Source organism: Enhydra lutris, unplaced genomic scaffold (assembly GCF_002288905.1).
Source record: "Enhydra lutris kenyoni isolate GAN:26980312 unplaced genomic scaffold, ASM228890v2 scaffoldscaffold74, whole genome shotgun sequence".
NCBI lineage: Eukaryota > Metazoa > Chordata > Mammalia > Carnivora > Mustelidae > Enhydra > Enhydra lutris.
In genome coordinates this window covers 6,360,812-6,378,070 of record NW_019154158.1, presented here as the reverse complement: position 1 = coordinate 6,378,070, position 17,259 = coordinate 6,360,812, and the positions used below count along the sequence as shown (strand labels likewise).

Sequence of the window (17,259 nt, the reverse complement as noted above, 5' to 3'; positions counted from 1 at the left end):
CTTTCGCAACCTTGTTCTTCTCCCCTTCTTTCCACCCTCCACCCCTCACTCCCTCCTTTTTTGAGAACAGGACATGGTCCAGTTGAAAATTATAATTTTTTTCTGATTAAAGTTTTCTCTTGGGTGCCTGGCTGGCTCCGTCAGTTAAGCGTCTGTCTTGGTCTCAGGTCATGATTCCAGGGTCCTGGGATGGAGTTCCATATCGTCGGGCTCCCACTTAGGGGAGCTTGTGCTCCTCCTGCTTGTGCTCTTTTGTTCTCTGTCAAATACATAAATAAATAATATCTTTAAAAATAAATAAATAAGTAAATTTTTCTCTTTTTCCTGAATAAAAGTTGTTCTTTGCTCATTGTAGTAAATTTGGAAAATACCAAAATAAACAAGGAAGAACATGAAAACCACCAGTAAATGTTACCCAGAAGAGAATCACTAGTAACAATTTGACCCATTTTCTTGCAACTCTGTGGCTTTGAGTTCAGCTCTAGCTCTAGCCTGTCCAGACTCAGCCCCTAGGGACTGGGGCTAGAATGGAAGAGAAAGCAATAAGAAATAGTAAAATAATAATAACAACAATAATAATAGTGATGATGATGGTGATGATGGAGGAGGGACAGGAGTTGAGACTGAGAGGGAGAGAGGAGGATACAGACAGGGAGGATGTGAGAGAAAGAAGTAAGATGAATGTGATAGCTGATCTCCTTCCCTTTAGGCACCTCATGTGAGGGGTAAAAAAAAAAAAAAAGAGCAGGGAGGACACTTCAAAACCTGTGACAATATATTAGTGAGAGATGATTACAAAAGGTGGGCACTCACTCTGGCATGGAACCACATCTAGATACTAAGGAGCCAGGAGAGAATAGAGTAAAATAGTAAAAGCTGCGAAATAGTTTACCTCATCTACCCTCAACAACAGGGCTGGTATTAATACCTTCTTATGGAAAAAGAAACTGAGTTTCTGATAGGTTGCTTCAGGTCACACAGCTAGGAAGAAGTTGAGCCTCAGGCTCAACCTGTGATGATCTTTGCAGCCCGAGTTTCCGCAGGCATCCAGACAAAACCCCCTAGAGCCAGGAGCTGCAGGGGGGCACATTCGGAAGGACAGATGACTAACCGGTCCCATAGTGACATCGTGGCCACCCCTATCCACCAACCCCCCACCCCTTGAGCCAGGCTGACCCAGCTCTTTTTCCCTCTGAATTTGTCATCTCTCGCTGCGGGAGATATGGGGATGTGTGCAAAGGGTTAGGACATGTGCTCTGCCTGCCCCAAAAAGAGAACTCGATTCCGAGGGAAAGAACTCCTGCATTCTTTGGCTTGCTTGCTCCCTTCCTGCAAACTAGTTTCCCTCTCTATCCACAGAATGTGGTTGTAGGGTTGTGTATGGAAATATTTTTAGTTAAAATATTTTAAACCATAACAGGAGGAAGTAGGTTAGATTCTTAGAGTATTTTCTAGTGATGGGGGTGGAGGGGGGTAATAGGGCTATGGGTTGTATGGTAAAGTTTTGTCAGGAGTCTCTTAGTCCAAGAAAAGTGGGTCTCTAAAACCACCACCCGCCCTCTCTGACAGCCACCCTTACCCGAATGGGGTGGCCCCTAGGGGGCTGGACATCCTGGTGTAAAGAGCAAGTCTGGGACCTGAAACTGGAAACTGGAGGTGAGAAAAACATAAGTTATAACTCACCAGCCCAGACGCTGCTCTTGATTTAGAGAAATGCAGTCTTAGCTTCTGGCCTGTTTCCCCTGAGCCCTGAGGGAATCAGGAGAGAGGGAACTTTCCCTGGCTGAATGAGATTGAGTTTTCCAAGCTGTTACCCTGGAAACCTCTGTTTTTAAGAGGACCCTCCCCCCAACACACACTCCTTTAATTAATCATGAGTTCCTAGAAGCCAGATAGGAAACGACGGCCTGGGTTGCGCACAGCTGGAACCGGTTAGTGACGAGAGAAGTGGGAGGGGTTTGGGGATGGCTCAGGGGCTGCACTAGTACATTCTGTTCCCAGGATGCTCCAGACTTCCTCAGGCCCCCTACAAGTACTTCCCCATCACAAACATTTCCACCCACCTACAGCTCCTCAAACACACACATACTCAGGCACTGGCCCGAACTGGCTCAGTTGAGAGGATATCAGACCAAATCCTTACGTTCTCCATTCTCCAGTTCCTGTCAAAGTGTGAGGAAGACCAAGATCTCCTTGTTTCCAGTGTACAGGAGAAAGTATCATCCCCCAGGACTCTGCTAGAGATTGCTGGAGGCTTCTGCTGTTATCCCATTACTCAGTACAGTGCCAAAGGCATGTTTGAAGGGATCAATTCTAGCCTCTGGAGTAAGGAGGGAGTAGAGGAATAAGAAGCTCAAGTGGGGGCACCTGGGTGGCTCAGTAGGTTGGGCACCTAACTCTTGATTTAGACTCGGGTTATGATACTGGGGTCTTGGGATCAAGACCCTGCCTCAGGTTCCATGCTCAGTGTGGAGTCTCCTTGTCCCTCTCCCTCTGCTTCTGCCCCCATGCTCGCACTCTCTCTCTTTCAAATAAATAAAATATTTTTTAAAAAGTGATTAAAGGAGAAGGGGTGCCTGGTGGCTCAGTTGGTTGAGTGGCTGTCTTTGGCTCAGGTCATGATCCCGGGTCCTGGGATCAAGCCCCTAGTCAGGTTCCCTGTTCAGAGGGGGAGTCTCCTTTTCCCTCTGCCTCTCCCTCCTGCTTGTGCTCTCTTTCCCTCTCTCGAATAAATAAAATCTTTAAAAAAATAATTAATGAAAGGGGAAAAAACTTAAATGTTCTTTCAGCATCTAGGATGATAGGGAAATGATGGTAACACAAAGGATTTTTGCTCCTTCTGGAAATGACTGCCTTTTTCTTAATGAAAACCAAACTATCTTTATTGTTTTTCCCAATGACAGTGGGATGTGGGGAAGTACGTTGGCTTCCTGCCCTCACTTTGTGACCCCAAGAAACAGATCTGTCCTCATGTTTGGGAACTGTCATGAGCCTGGAGAATTCATGTTTGGATCCCTTTTTTATTGGCAAAAGGCTTTGGTAGGAGGTTGGCAAAGGAAATAGTTCAGCACTGACTTCCCCTTTTGAAAAGGGTAGTAACTGGATGGGGGAAGGAGACCTAGAAATAACCCAATTCTGCTTCTGCCAGGCCAGCAACTGCAGAGAGGACTAGTGGGGTAAGAAAGCAGCCCTTAAGGGTGGAGGCACATAGGGAGAAGGTTCTCCTTTGTGCCCCTTGTTTTGTTCCTAACTTACTTAAGAAGGATAGTGGAGGGTTGACCAGTGTGGTTATATTTTTTTTTTTTTTAGTGAATTTATTAATTTGACAATGGGGGAAGGATCAACATAGTAAACAAGTGTATCCTGCATATAGTGAGCAAGAAAGAGATAAGGATTTTATTTTTTAAAGATTTTGTTTATTTATTTGACAGATCACAAGTAGGCAGAAAAAGAGAGGGAAGCAGGCTCCCCACCAAGCAGAGAGCCCAATGCGGCGCTTGATCTCAGGACTCTGAGGTCATGACCTGAGCCGAAGGCAGAGGCTTAACCCACTGAGCCACCCAGGTGCCAAGAAAGAGCTAAAGGTTTATAAAGCATCAAAGGGGCAAGGGGCACCTGGGTGGCTCAGTCAGTTAAGTGTCTGACTCTTGACTCTGGCTCTGGTCCTGATCTCAGGGTCATGAGATTGAGTACCACAACGAGCCCCATGTTGAGTTCCCTGATCAGCACGGAATGGGCTTGAGAGTCTCTCTTTCTCTCTCTCTCTCTCTCTGCCTCTGCCCCTCCCTGATCCTGTGCTTGCTCTCTCTAAGGTAAATAAATAAATCTTTAAAAAAATAATAATAAAGCATCAAAGGGGCAAAGTTCCAGTCTGAGTTCAAGCTGCAAGCAGGTTTGGCATAATAAGCATTATCCATAGGCTGTGAAAGAAGTTTTTGAAATGGGAAATAGAAAAAGATAATTGAGAAAGAAGACTGTTGATCCTAAAGAACATTATATTCTATATATAGTTTTTGTTTTTTTAAGATTTATCTATGCACTTTTATTTAGAGAGAGAGCACACAGAAGAGCACAGGGGGAGGGGCACAGGAGAGCACAGAGGGAGAGGGAGAAAAGCGGACTCCCCACTGAGCATGGAGCCCAACATGGGTTAGATCCCATGACCCAAAGATCATGCTCTGAGCTGAATTCAAGGGTCGAAGGCCCAACAGACTGAACCACAGACACCCCATGTATTCTCAGGTTTTTTATCCAGAAGCTATTCTTAAGGATGTGTATTCTTGCTTGTTGCCCATTGTCCACTAGGAGTGTGTGTGTGTGCTGGGGTGGGGGGGGTTGTTATAGGAGTGATGCTTCCCTGTTGTAAAAACTTGAGATGATACCTAACTGCCTGCCTTCAAAAAGGAAGCCGGATATTGATGGATAGAAGCACACTGGGAGGAAAGATTTGAGAGATGTTTGGAAACCAAGAGCTGGAACAGATGGAGAAATATCTAGTTGATCACTGGTCACAAATTAAGGCTGATCCCTGACCAGAGTAGCCATGGTGGTCAATAAGATAAGAGAAAGAAATGATAAGCAAGCATGTTAGCCCTCTACTATGAGGCCAATGGGAAAGGCCAGTGACAAAAGAGTGTGAAAAAGAAGTGAGTAAAAGATTGGAGAGTTGAAGGAGCATAAGAAGCTAAACCTAGCTTGGGTTAATCTGTCATTCATTGCTTCACTTTTTATCAGTGAATTTATCAGTGCTTCTAAAACTTTTCCACCAATATTCCCCAGGTAGATAATGAAAATATATGGTCAGAGGGTAAAGGTATATGTACATAAATGCAGTGGTTACTTCTTTGGGAAATTTCCCCATCTCATAGTGATCACCTTTCTCTGTCCCCCTTCCACATGGTTAAATGGGTGACTGCCAGCAGCCATATTTATGCTATGTAAAAACTCTGCCTTCCAGACCAGCTAACTGAACCAGAGATAGATAACTGAGTCAAGCAGATTTATTCCTCCTCACCCCCTAGGAACTGGGCCTGACAAAGAAGTAAGTTAGTCTCTTCATGTGACTGGATCTGAAACATGTAAAGCTCACACAATGAGTTATGGCTATATTTCCCCCCTCTGAGGACACAGAACTAGAAGAAGCCTATTCTTAGGAAAGCCCAAAACAGAAGGTCAGAGGCAAGATAAGAGGAGAGAGAGGAAGAACATGCCTGGATTCATGGTATTATCTCTTTGATGGCCCCACAAAACCAGATGCATCCTTGCTCTTGACTCTTTGTAACCCAATGTGTATGCTCAATAATGGCCCCAAAATATGTTCATGTCCTAATCCCCAGAACCTCTAAATATGTTCCCTTACATGGCAAAAAGGACTTTACAGGTGATAAAATTAAGGATCTCAACATGGGGAAATTCACATGAAAAAGAAATGAATCTAGACACAGATCTTAATCAACTCAAAATGGATCATAGAACTAAATCTAAGCATAAAACTATAAAACTCCTGGGAGAAAACATAGATGACCTTGAGCATGACAAAGCTTTTCAGGGACAATGTCAAAGGCATGATCGATGAAAGAAACAATTAATAAGCTGAACTTCAGTAAAATTAAAAACTTCTCCTGTGAGAAAGACAATGTCAAGAGAAAAAGAAGACATACCACAGGGTGATAGAAAATATTTGCAAAAGACACATCTGACAAAGGACTAGTATCCAAAATACACACACACAAAAAAAAACTCTTAAAATTCAGTAATAAGATGGGGCGCCTGGATGGTTCAGTCAGTTAAGCTTCCAACTCTTGTTTGCAGCTCAGGTCCTGATCTCAGGGTCATGGGATCAAGTCCTTGAGTCAAGCTCTGCATTCAGCGGCAAGTCTGCTCAAGACTCTCTCTCCTCTCCCTCTGCCCCACCTCCCCTCAAACAAATAAATAAAATCTTTTTTTTTAAAAAGACCTCAATAATAAGAAAACGAACTACCTGATTTTTTAAAAAATGGGTGAAAGACCTAGACATCTCATCAAATAAGATATACAGATAGCAAGAAAGCATATGAAAAGATGTTCAACATCCTATATCATTAGGGAATTACAAATTAAATCTACAAGTTAACACTACATACCAATTAGAATGGCCAAAATCCAAAATACTGGCAACACCAAATGCTGACAAATATATGGAGCAACAGGAACTCCCATTCATCCACTGGTGGGAATGCAAAAGGGTCCAGTCACTTTGGAAGACAGACTGGCAGTTTCTTACAAAACCAAACATACTCTTATCATACAATCCTGTAATCACACGCCTTGCTGTTTATCCAAATGAAGCCAAACTTATGTCCACACAAAACCTGCACATTAATGTTTATGTGCAGTTTTACTCATAATTGCCAAAACTTAGAAGCAATCAAAACATCCTTCAGTAAGTGAATGGATAAATAAATTGTAATACATCCAGACTATGGAATATTTTTCAGTGGTGAAAAAAATGAGCTATCAAGCCAAGAAAACACATGGAGGAACCATGTTATTACATGTTAGCATATTACTAACTGAAAGAAACCAATCTGAAAAGGTTACATATTACATTCTGGAAAAGGCAAAACTATAGATACAGGTTGCCATGGGTTGGGGGAAGAAAGGGACAAACAGGCAAAATACAGATGACTTTTAGGGCTGTGAAACTATTTTGTATGGTACTACAATGGTAGATACATGTCATCATACATTTGTCAAAACCCATAGCACATTCAACAGCAAGAGTGAACCCTAGGGGCGCCTGGATGGCTCAGTGGGTTGAGTCTCTGCCTTCGGCTCAGGTCGTGATCTCAGGGTCCTGGGATTGAGCCCCCCATCGGGCTCTCTGCTCAGCGGGGAGTCTGCTTCCCCCTCCCTCTCTGCCTGCCTCTCTGCCTACCTGTGATCTCTCTCTGTCAAATAAACAAATAAAATCTTAAAAAAAAAAAAGAGTGAACCCTAATGTAAACTATGGACTGCAAGTGATAATGATGTGTCAATATAGGTTCAACACTGTAATCACTGTGATTAGGATGTCAATAGTGAGGGAAGTTTTGCATGTGTGGGGATAAGGGGTATATAGGAACTCTCTGTACCAAATCAGCCTTGCTGTGAACCTAAAATTGCTCTAAAAAAATAAAGTTTATTAATTTAAAAAATTACTAGTGTATATATGGGAATAAATATAAGACGGCCCTTCCAAAGTTAGAAATAATATTACCCATTAATCAAAGAAACAACTTTTTAAAAAAAAAATTAGCACATATGGGGCGCCTGGGTGGCTCAGTGGGTTAAGGCCTCTGCCTTCGTCTCAGGTCATGATCTCAGGGTCCTGGGATCGAGCCCCACATCGGGCTCTCTGCTCAGCGGGGAGCCTGCTTCCTCCTCTCTCTCTCTGCCTGCCTCTCTGCCTACTTGTGATCTCTGTCTGTCAAATAAATAAATAAAATCTTTTTTAAAAATTAGCACATATAATAACTAGGATATTTCAAGTCAGTGAGGAAAGAGTAGATTTTTCAGTGAGTAGAATTAGGGTAACTATTTGCCATTGAAAAAGAAAAGTTAGGGGCGCCTGGGTGGCTCAGTGGGTTAAGCCGCTGCCTTCGGCTCAGGTCATGATCTCAGGGTCCTGGGATCGAGCCCCGCATCGGGCTCTCTGCTCGGCAAGGAGCCTGCTTCCTCCTCTCTCTCTGCCTGCCTCTCTGCCTGCTTGTGATCTCTGTCTGTCAAATAAATAAATTTTAAAAAAAAATTAAAAAAAAAAAAGAAAAAGAAAAGTTAGATCTTATGTCATTAAATGAACTCAAAGAAATTGCACATCAAGCAGTGATTGAAAGGCAAGTTATTGAACCATAAAAGTATTCTTTAAAAGTGTTCTTAAGCATGAAGCAAAACCCAGAAGCCATTATGATCAAATAAACATTTAAAATTCAGAAATAGAGGGGGCCTGAGTGGTGCAGTTGGTTAAATGTCCAACTCTTGGTTTTGGCTCTGTTCATGATCTTGGGGTCCTAGGACTGGATTCAGGGTGCTCAGCATGGGGTCTGCTTTTGAATCTCTTTCCTTCTCCCTCTGCCCCTCCTGCTCATGCTCTCTCTCTCTCTCTCTAAGGGAAATAAATGAATCTCCAAAAAAAAAATTGTAAATTCGGAAATAGAAAAAAAAATCAGTTTGAAAAGTTAAAAAAAAAAAAACCCAGTTAAACATGCACATAGAATACTCTCTCCTCAAAAATGCTAGTAAAGGAATAAAAAAGAAACAAACCCACAAGGACAAGGAGAGTAGGAAAAAAGTCAACTGTCTATGGGAGATGACACATTTTGGAAGAAGGAAATCCAATAGAGGAGGGACAACCTCACAATTTGGAGCAAGTTGAAGCCTAAATACCCACAGCGGATGAAACCAATAAGAAGCCAACCAATTTACAACCCCACCCTACCCCTCATTCCAGAAGCCTCAGAGCTTGGAGGCACCAGTCCCTCGCATGGCAGTGGAAAAGGACAGTTTATATAGTTTATATAAGATCCCCTTTCCCATGTTTCTGCAGCCAGGTAACTTCTTCAGGGAACTTCCCAGGAAGAAATATGAAGTTCTTCCTCCAGAGAAATTGAGCCAGAGGACAGAGGAGAGCAGGACATGAAATCAGACTGAAAACAGGGGTTTAAGTGAAGGTCACTGTATTCATTTCCCAGGACTGCACTCTCAAATTACCATAAATTTGGTGGCATTAAAACAACGGAGATTTATTCTCTCATAGCTTGGAGAACAAAAGTTCAAAACCAAAGTGTCAGCTGTCACATACCCTCCAAAGGCTCTAGGGAAGAATATATTCCTTGCCTCTTCAGCTTCTGGTGGTTCTAGATGCGGCTTATGGCTCTAATTTCCATCACTCCAATTTCGGTCTCGAGCTTCACATGGCCTCTCTCATATAAGGATATGTGTAATTACATTAGGTCCACCCAGATAATCCAGGATAAACTCTTCTTTAGATCATTCATTTCCTTAACATCTTTCCATACAAGGAAATAGTCACTCTTGCTATATAATATTGACAGGTTCTGGGGACTAGAAAGTGAATGTGTCTTGTGGGGGGTGTATTTTTTTGTGCCTACTGCAGTTGCTACACTGAAGCGTTGAGACCCCTTTTCCTTCCCAGCTGCTGGGAAGGAAGCCACAATTTTACCTACAACACAGAAAACTGGAGTGTTCTCTGGAGAGACTGAGTAGCTCCAGAGAAACTTACAGCTACTGATACTTGGGATCCCCTCAACAAAAAGCCAACTCATTGCCTGCTCACCCGACAATGAAACTTATCTATCAACATACCTTTGAAACACACAGAGCTTCTAACCGTTTTTGGTTGTTTCTCTGTTTTTTTTTTTTTTTTCTTCAGTTCCAAACTCTCACAGATAAATGGACAGTCACAATTCACACTTCGCAAGGTAATCTGAGAAAAGCTTCCCATATGGAAAACTGAGACCAAAACAAACAACAGTAAAGGAAGGGCGGGACTTGGGAAAAAAAGAGACTAAATGACAGGAAAATCTTTTTAAATATATTTATATATAATTCATATCTTCAGAAAGATTAAAAAAACAATACCATGAAACAAGTACAGGATACAATTTTTTAAAAAAGATTTACTTATTTGAGAGAGAGCACGCATGCGCAGGCCAGGGGCAGAGGGAGACTGAGGGGGAGGGACACAGACTTCCTGCTGAGTAGGAGCCCAAAGCAAGCTCAGTCTCACAACCTGAAGATCATGACTTGAGTCAAAAACCCACTGACTGAGCCATCTAAGCACACCCAGGATTCTTTAAAAATCTTTAAAAATAAAAAAAGAAAGAAGTCATGAAAATTAAAAATTGGTAGCCAAAAAAAAAAAAAAAACATTCCCTTAGAAAAGTTCAAAGTTAAAGTGAATGAAATCTCCAAGAAAGTAGAACAAAATGACTGACAATAGGATGAAAAGGCTGGAGCGCCTTAGTGGCTCAGTCAGTTGGATATCTGCCTTCAGCTCAGGTTGTAATCCTAGGGTCCTGGGATCCAGCCCTCCATCAGGCTTCCTGCTTGCTGGGGAGCCTGCCTCTCCCTCTGCAACTTCCCCTGCTTGTTCTCTCTCTCTCTTTCTGTCAAAAATCTTTTAAAAAGATATGATGAAAAGGCACAGAGGTGTGTGGCTGGCTCAGTTGGTGGAGTGTGTGGCTCTTGATCTTGGGGTTGTGGGTTCGAACCCCATGTTGTGTATAGAGATTACTTAAAAAAATAAAATCTTATGAAAAAAATAAAGAAGTGGGGCATCTGGGTGGCTCAGTGGGTTAAGCCTCTGCTTTCGGCTCAGGTCATGATCTCAGGGTCCTGGGATCAAGGCCTGCATCTGGCTCTTTGCTCAGCAGGGAGCCTGCTTCCCCCTCTCTCTGCCTGCCTCTCTGCCTACTTGTGATCTCTGTATGTCAAATAAATAAAATATTTAAAAAAAATAAATAAGGAAGTGTAAAGGCATAAAAGCTCAAGTATCAGTCCAAAAGAGATTCAATATTAGAAAGGGGAACAGAGAAATGAGGAGGAGGAAACTATTGACTAAATAATTTAAAAATATACCGATCACATCATCACCTTAAAGAGAGGATCCCGAAAGATTTCGAAGAGAAGACACAGGTCATGTATAAAGGATTGGGAATCAAATGACATCTGTCTTCTCAATGCAGCATTGAAAGCAGAAAATTTTGTTAGAAACATCTTAAATCTTAAAAATGAACATCACCTGCTACCAAACAGGTCTGATAGACATAGATAAGACAACTGAGATAAACCAGGCAGCTTCTGAGCATGGAACAGAAAGCATATGCTTAGGAAATTCAGTGGAACCCTTGAGAGAGATTCCATAGTGAGAAAGTAGCCTTAATCTAGATAAGGGTCACGAACTCAGTCATAGTCTTTCAAAAAAGTTAGTTTTACATGGCTTTCTGGTTTGTTGACATGAATATTACTTAATAAAAATCGGATTGCTAAAACTCTGATTCTTTCCCATCAAATTCACACGTTACCCAGATATATTCCATTAGTCATTTTCAATACTTTGACTTTCATTAAAAGTATCTGAGTTTTAAGGGACCTGGGTGGCTCAGTCAGTTGGGCATCCAGCTCTTGGTTTCCACTGAGGTCATGATCTCAGGGTCATGAGATCGAGCCTCCAGTTGGGGCTTGGCACTCATCGGGGAGTCCGCTTGAGATTCTCTCTCCCTCTGCCCCTCCCCCACTTGCACACAAGCACATGCTCTCTCTCTCTCTAAAAGACATAAATAAATCTTTTTTAAAAACCTGATTTTTAAAAGGAGGAGCATAGGATATATAAGTCAATACAATAACCTCATTTGTCTAAATAAGCTATTAACACGTTTGCTGCAGCATTATTTTTATTAATAAAATGTTGGAAATACTTTGAAGAGCCATCATGAGGGAACTGGCTAAATAGATATTGATACATAAAGGAATAAAGTACAAGCATTAGAAAGAATGAAGTAGGGGCACCTGGGTGGTTCAGCAGGTTAAGCGTCTGCCTTTAGCTCAGGTTGTGGGCTCTAGCCCTGTGTTGGACTCCCTGCTCAGTGAGGAATCTGCTTCTCCCTCTGCCTGTTCCTCCCCCCAACCTGCTCCTGTGTGCACTCTTTCAAATAAATGAATAAAATGCTTTTTAAAAAAATGAAGTAGCTCTAAATTATAGTATCATGAAAGATTTCCATTATGGTATTCAGTGAAAAAAGTAAGTTACAGAACAACATGTATAATGTGAAACCATTTATGCAAAAAAGCAAAACTATAACCAGGTGGTTGAAAGTGTGAAAGGATATTTACCAGTATCTGAGGAGCGACTGGAGAGAAGGCAATTTCTACTTTTTGCTTTATACCTGTCTATGATATTTGAAATGTTTTTAATATAAGTATGAATCAGGCTGTAAAATGAAGAAAAATGCAAGCCTAGGTATAGACAATAAACATACAAAAGGTACACATAGGAAAACAAAATGGATATTTATATTTTTCATTATGATCCTTTTAAAATTTACTGTTTAGAATTTTATATCATAGGATGTATTATATACACTTTTTAAATAAAGTAAATTTTCTAAAAAACACACACAAAACAAAACAATGACAGCAACAACAACAAAATGAAGCCAGAAAATAAAGATGAAATGCCTTCAAAATTCACACTGAAATTATTTTCAATCTAGAATTTGATACCCAAACCATAAACTAAGCGTGAGAGTAGAATAAAGGAAGGCATCTTCATGAATGTAAGCTCTCAAACAATTTATCTCCTATGTGCCTTTTCTCAGTAAAGGTGTTCTCTACCAGAAAGAGGAAGTAAGCCCAGAAAGAGGAAAACCTGAGATCAAGGACATGGGAATTTACACATGAGACAGGTGAAAATCATTCCTAGGATGATGACAAAGAGAAGTCCCAGGACATCAGCTATGTAAGTAGTCCAGAGAGCAACCAGTCCACACTAACAGGCTCAAAGGTAGGTTCCAGAGGATGTCACTAAGCAAAAAACAAACAAACAAAAAATGGAATCAATAGATTATCTAAGACATTCGATCTTGTGAAAAATTTCACTGAGAGATCACTGGAAGTTGTAGGAAGTATTGGGTCTAGCAGAACTGGGCAGAGGTAGACTTACCATGAAGCTAATGAATTTTAAGCTTCAGGGCCCCTCACCTACATGAATCCTTTACAAGGTTCTATGACTAATTTGTTCCGAAAGTATGTATTCTACTTAAAAGGATTTGTCAAAATGCATAAACTTCATATAAAACCTATATCTCCCCTACTGATGATTTTCGAATTCCCTAATTCCTTCTGCAGTTGTTAGCTGTGATTTTTCAAAAAAAAATTTTTTCCCCCAAGTTATCTGACTCTTAATCTCAAGGTCATGAGTTCCACTCCCAGGCTGAAGCCTACTTAAAAAAATTTTTTCTCTTATTAATTATTAGGTCCTTTACAGGTTAGAATATATGTTTGATATTTTCCTCTATTTATAAAGTTTTAGGAATATTTAGTTGATAACCTAGAAACCTCTAAAAGTGACCAAGTTTTTCTTTGTTTGCTTTGGGGTTTTTACGATATAATTACAAAATAATTATATATATATATTATAATATATAATATATAATATAAATATATAATATAAATATATAATATATAATATAAATAATAAATAAAATCTTTAAAAATATATATATTTTATTTATTTATTTATTTATTTACCTAGTATCTCAAAATTTTTCTTTAAGTCCCTTTTAATCACTACTCCCCAAATGTAACCACCATCTTTTTTTTTTTTTTAAAGACTTTATTTATTTATTTGACAGACAGAGATCACAAGTAGGCAGAGAGGCAGGCAGAGAAAGAGGAGGAAGCAGGCTCCCCGCTGAGCAGAGAGCCCGATGTGGGGCTCGATCCCAGGACCCTGAGACCAGGACCCGAGCTGAAGGCAGAGGCTTCAACCCACTAAGCCACCCAGGCGCCCCATGTAACCACCATCTTAACTTCTAACAGTAGTAATTGGTCTTGCTCATTTTTGTAGTTTATGTAAATGTAATCAGTATGATTTCTTTTTGGTTTTGGTTTTGGTTTTCTTGTTTGTTGTTTTTTTGTGGCGTTTGTTTGTTTTTTTGTAACAATTTTTTTTTAAGAGTGAACTTTCTTTAGTATTCCTAAACTGCAAATAATGAGAAACTGAAATATCAAAGCAAACACATCAGGGATCATATATAACAGACAAAAACCTTTAAATTTTCTTTATTGCCTTTATATAATCAATGCATAATATTTAAGTAAAACTTAATTCTTTATTAGGCAAACAATTTTGTATATGCTGCTTCTCTTTATGTTTCTATGCCTTTATTTTTTGTTTGACTTGCATAATTCTGCCTGGATAACTTTATCTTCTGGTGCTAGCTTTCTTAAGATCAGCCAATGCTTGATCGTTCCTTGCCATCCTTGAGCTCTAGGGTACAATGCTTTGGTATTTGATGGGTCAATTTCAAGAGCCTCCAAACAGCTGTCAGTTGCTCCCTGCCAGTTTGACATCTTCAGTTTACAAGCACCAATATTCAGCACACAGTTTAAAGCTATCAGTAGCAGCTTCAATCTGCTTTCTCAACAACAGTCTTTGAACCTGCCACATGTCTTAAAATATTTGTATATTTTTTAATGGCCATCTCCCAGTTCTGGGATTTGAAAAAAGTATTTCTGCTGTTTTTAGGTCTTCTGTTGTTAATAAAATTTTATCTACATCTTTTAAATCTATATCTGTAGCCTCAGGGTAATCTGGATGACTGTCACCAGAACCATCTTTTGGGAATATGTCCAAATCATCCCTCCCTTCAATTCTCTGCATTCTGCAATAATGCACAAATTGGCAGGTTTTTCACCTTTCATGTCTGCATTGTCCAGTATCCCTGCCACACCAATTCCTTTAATTACTGGGTCAAATACCACCTTTCTCCCATCCAAATGAAGAGTTGAAACTATCGTGAAAAAGAACTGAAAACGATTTGTATTGGGGCCTTCATTTGCCATGCTCAGTAAACCTCCCTGATCATGCTTATAATAGAAATTTTCATCTTCGGGGACATCTGGGTGGCTGAGTCAGTTAAACCTCTGAATGAATCTCAGTTCAGGTCATGATCTCAGGGTCGGGAAACGGAGGCCCGCCTCCGGCTACACGTTCAGTGGGAAGTCTGCTTGAGACTTTCTTCCTCTCCCTCTCCTTCTGCCCCTCCCCCAACTTTTGCTTAATCCCTCTCTCTCTAAAATAAATAAATAAATATTTTTTTAAAATTAAAAAAAAGGGGCACCTGGGCAGCTCAGTGGGTTAAGCCTCTGCCTTTGGCTCGGGTCATGGTCTCAGGGTCCTGGGTTAGAGCCCCACATCCGGCTCTCTGCTCAGCGGGGAGCCTGCTTCCCCCTCTCTCTCTGCCTGCCTCTCTGCCTACTTGTGATCTCTGTCTGTCCAATAAATAAATAAAATCTTTTAAGAAAAGGAAAAAGAAAAAAAAAGAGAGAAATTTTCAGGGTGCCTGGCTGGCTCAGTAGATTTTCATCTGCCTTTGGCTCAGGTCATGATCTCAGGGTCCTGGAATAGAGACCACCATTGGGTTCCCTACTCAGTAGGAAGTATGCTTCTCTCTCTCTGCTCATGCTCTCAGTCTCTCTGTCTCTCTCTCTCTCTCTCTCTCAAATAAATAAATAAATAAAATCTTTAAAAAAATAAATTTTCATCCTCAAAATTTTCACCATAAATACTTTCTCTATCAGTCCCATTTTGATATGAGAAGTCTACACCCTGAGTCATAAATTCTTAATAATTTAATGGAAAGGGCATCCATTGAAATGGAGAGGTTTCCCAGTAGTGGATCCAATGCCTTTTTATTTTTATTTTATTTTTTTAAAGATTATTTATTTATTTATTTGACAGAGATCACAAGTAGGCAGAGAGGCAGGCAGAGTTTGGCGGGGGGGAGCAGGCTCCCTGTTGAGCAGAGATCCCGATGCGGGGCTCGATCCCAGGACCCTGGGATCATGACCTGAGCCGAAGGCAGAGGCTTTAACCCACTGAGCCACCCAGGCGCCCCCAATGCCTTTTTCTCTTGCACACAAGGTACAAAAATTTTTTGCAGTTTTGAGTACATCTGCAAACAACTCTAAGACAGTTCGACCAACTTGCTCCCCTCTAATATCCACATCAAAGAAGACTTAGGGGTTACTGGGGTTGAAGGGCATAGTTTGGGGGTATGGGTGTGACATTTTGAATTACAGATGCATTTGGGAGCAGACTCCTATTTCTTTTTAATTAAAAAGCTCTTTTATATATATTTATTCTCCTATGTGCCTAGAAAAATATTTTGGGTGATTAGTATCTTAGGTCAGATTGTCCCCACAAGAACACTTTGACAATTTATACCATGAGAAGTATGAATGTATCCATTTCCCTGAAACCACACTGAGCTCTTTTTTTTTCCTTTAATAACATAAGAATAAAGTGTATCTGGTTTTTTACTTTTCATTTCTTTTTTTTTTCTTTCAAATATTTTATTTATTTATTTGACAGACAGAGATCACAAATAGGTAGAGAGGCAGGCAGGGGGTTGCGGGGGGAAGCAGGCTCCCCAAAGAGCAGAGAGCCCGATGTGAGGCTTGATCCCAGGACCCTGGGATCATGACCTGAGCTGAAGGCAGAGGCTTTAACCCATTGAGCCATCCAGGTGCCCCTTACTTTTCATTTCTGATAAAGAAACATTTCACATAGGAAAACAAAGATAACAATACAAGTCAGAAGACAATGGAATGACATCTTTCAAGTACTAAAAGAAAAACCTAGAATTCTATGTCAAGTGAAAATTGAATTGTCTTCTTATTTTTGACTATGACAAAGTAACTGGCTCAGACCAACCCTCCCACCACACACACACACACACACACACACACACACACACACCTAGAAAGCTGCACAAAATATATGAAACTACTGTTTTAAGGTATTGGGCAAAGGCGGCTTAAGATTGTGATCCCTAAGAGAAAAGGAAAAACCAAATTATGTGTACCTTCCAATTATTCCAACTATCTGCCCATAATTTCTCATCAGATTATATCTATTACCTATCTATCTATCTATATCTATATGCATATCTCACAAGGATGGGAAATCCAAGCAAAGTACACTGACTTTGTTAAGGTAAGAAGACAGAGTTTTTATTTGGAGGAGGCTGAGGAGGCTGGATTGTGTGGGAGAGTACTGGAGAGAAGGGAACTATGCAAAGAAAGAGCTCCACAAATTTACATAGAGGTCCTGTGAGTCTTTGGCTGAACAGTAGGCTGCACATTCATGGCATGAGAGGGGAGACTCCTTGAAACTGGCCAAACTCAAGAGTAAAGCTACTCTAGACCTGCCCTAACAAAGTTTAGAAACTTGCCTCAAAAGTATCAAGTTGATATGCAAGTAAATTAACTGCCTGTCAGAACGAAGCCCAGTACGCTTCAAGAAAGACAATAAAATCCAGAAATTCCAATGTAACATTTAGAATGTCCAGTGTCTAATAAACAAGTTCCATCCAACCATCGAATAAATAAATAGATAAATAAGCACTTTTAAAAAAAAAATGTGGTCTATAGCCAGAAAAAAATTAGACAGTAAAAATAGACCCAGAAATGATAGAAATTATGCAATTAATAGGA

The 17,259-nt window shown here is 40.5% G+C and overlaps 1 pseudogene; it reads right to left on the bottom strand.

Moving 5' to 3' along the window:
• Window positions 1-13,923: 13,923 nt before the first annotated feature.
• Window positions 13,924-15,831, bottom strand: LOC111160124 (annotated as a pseudogene).
• Window positions 15,832-17,259: the final 1,428 nt, after the last annotated feature.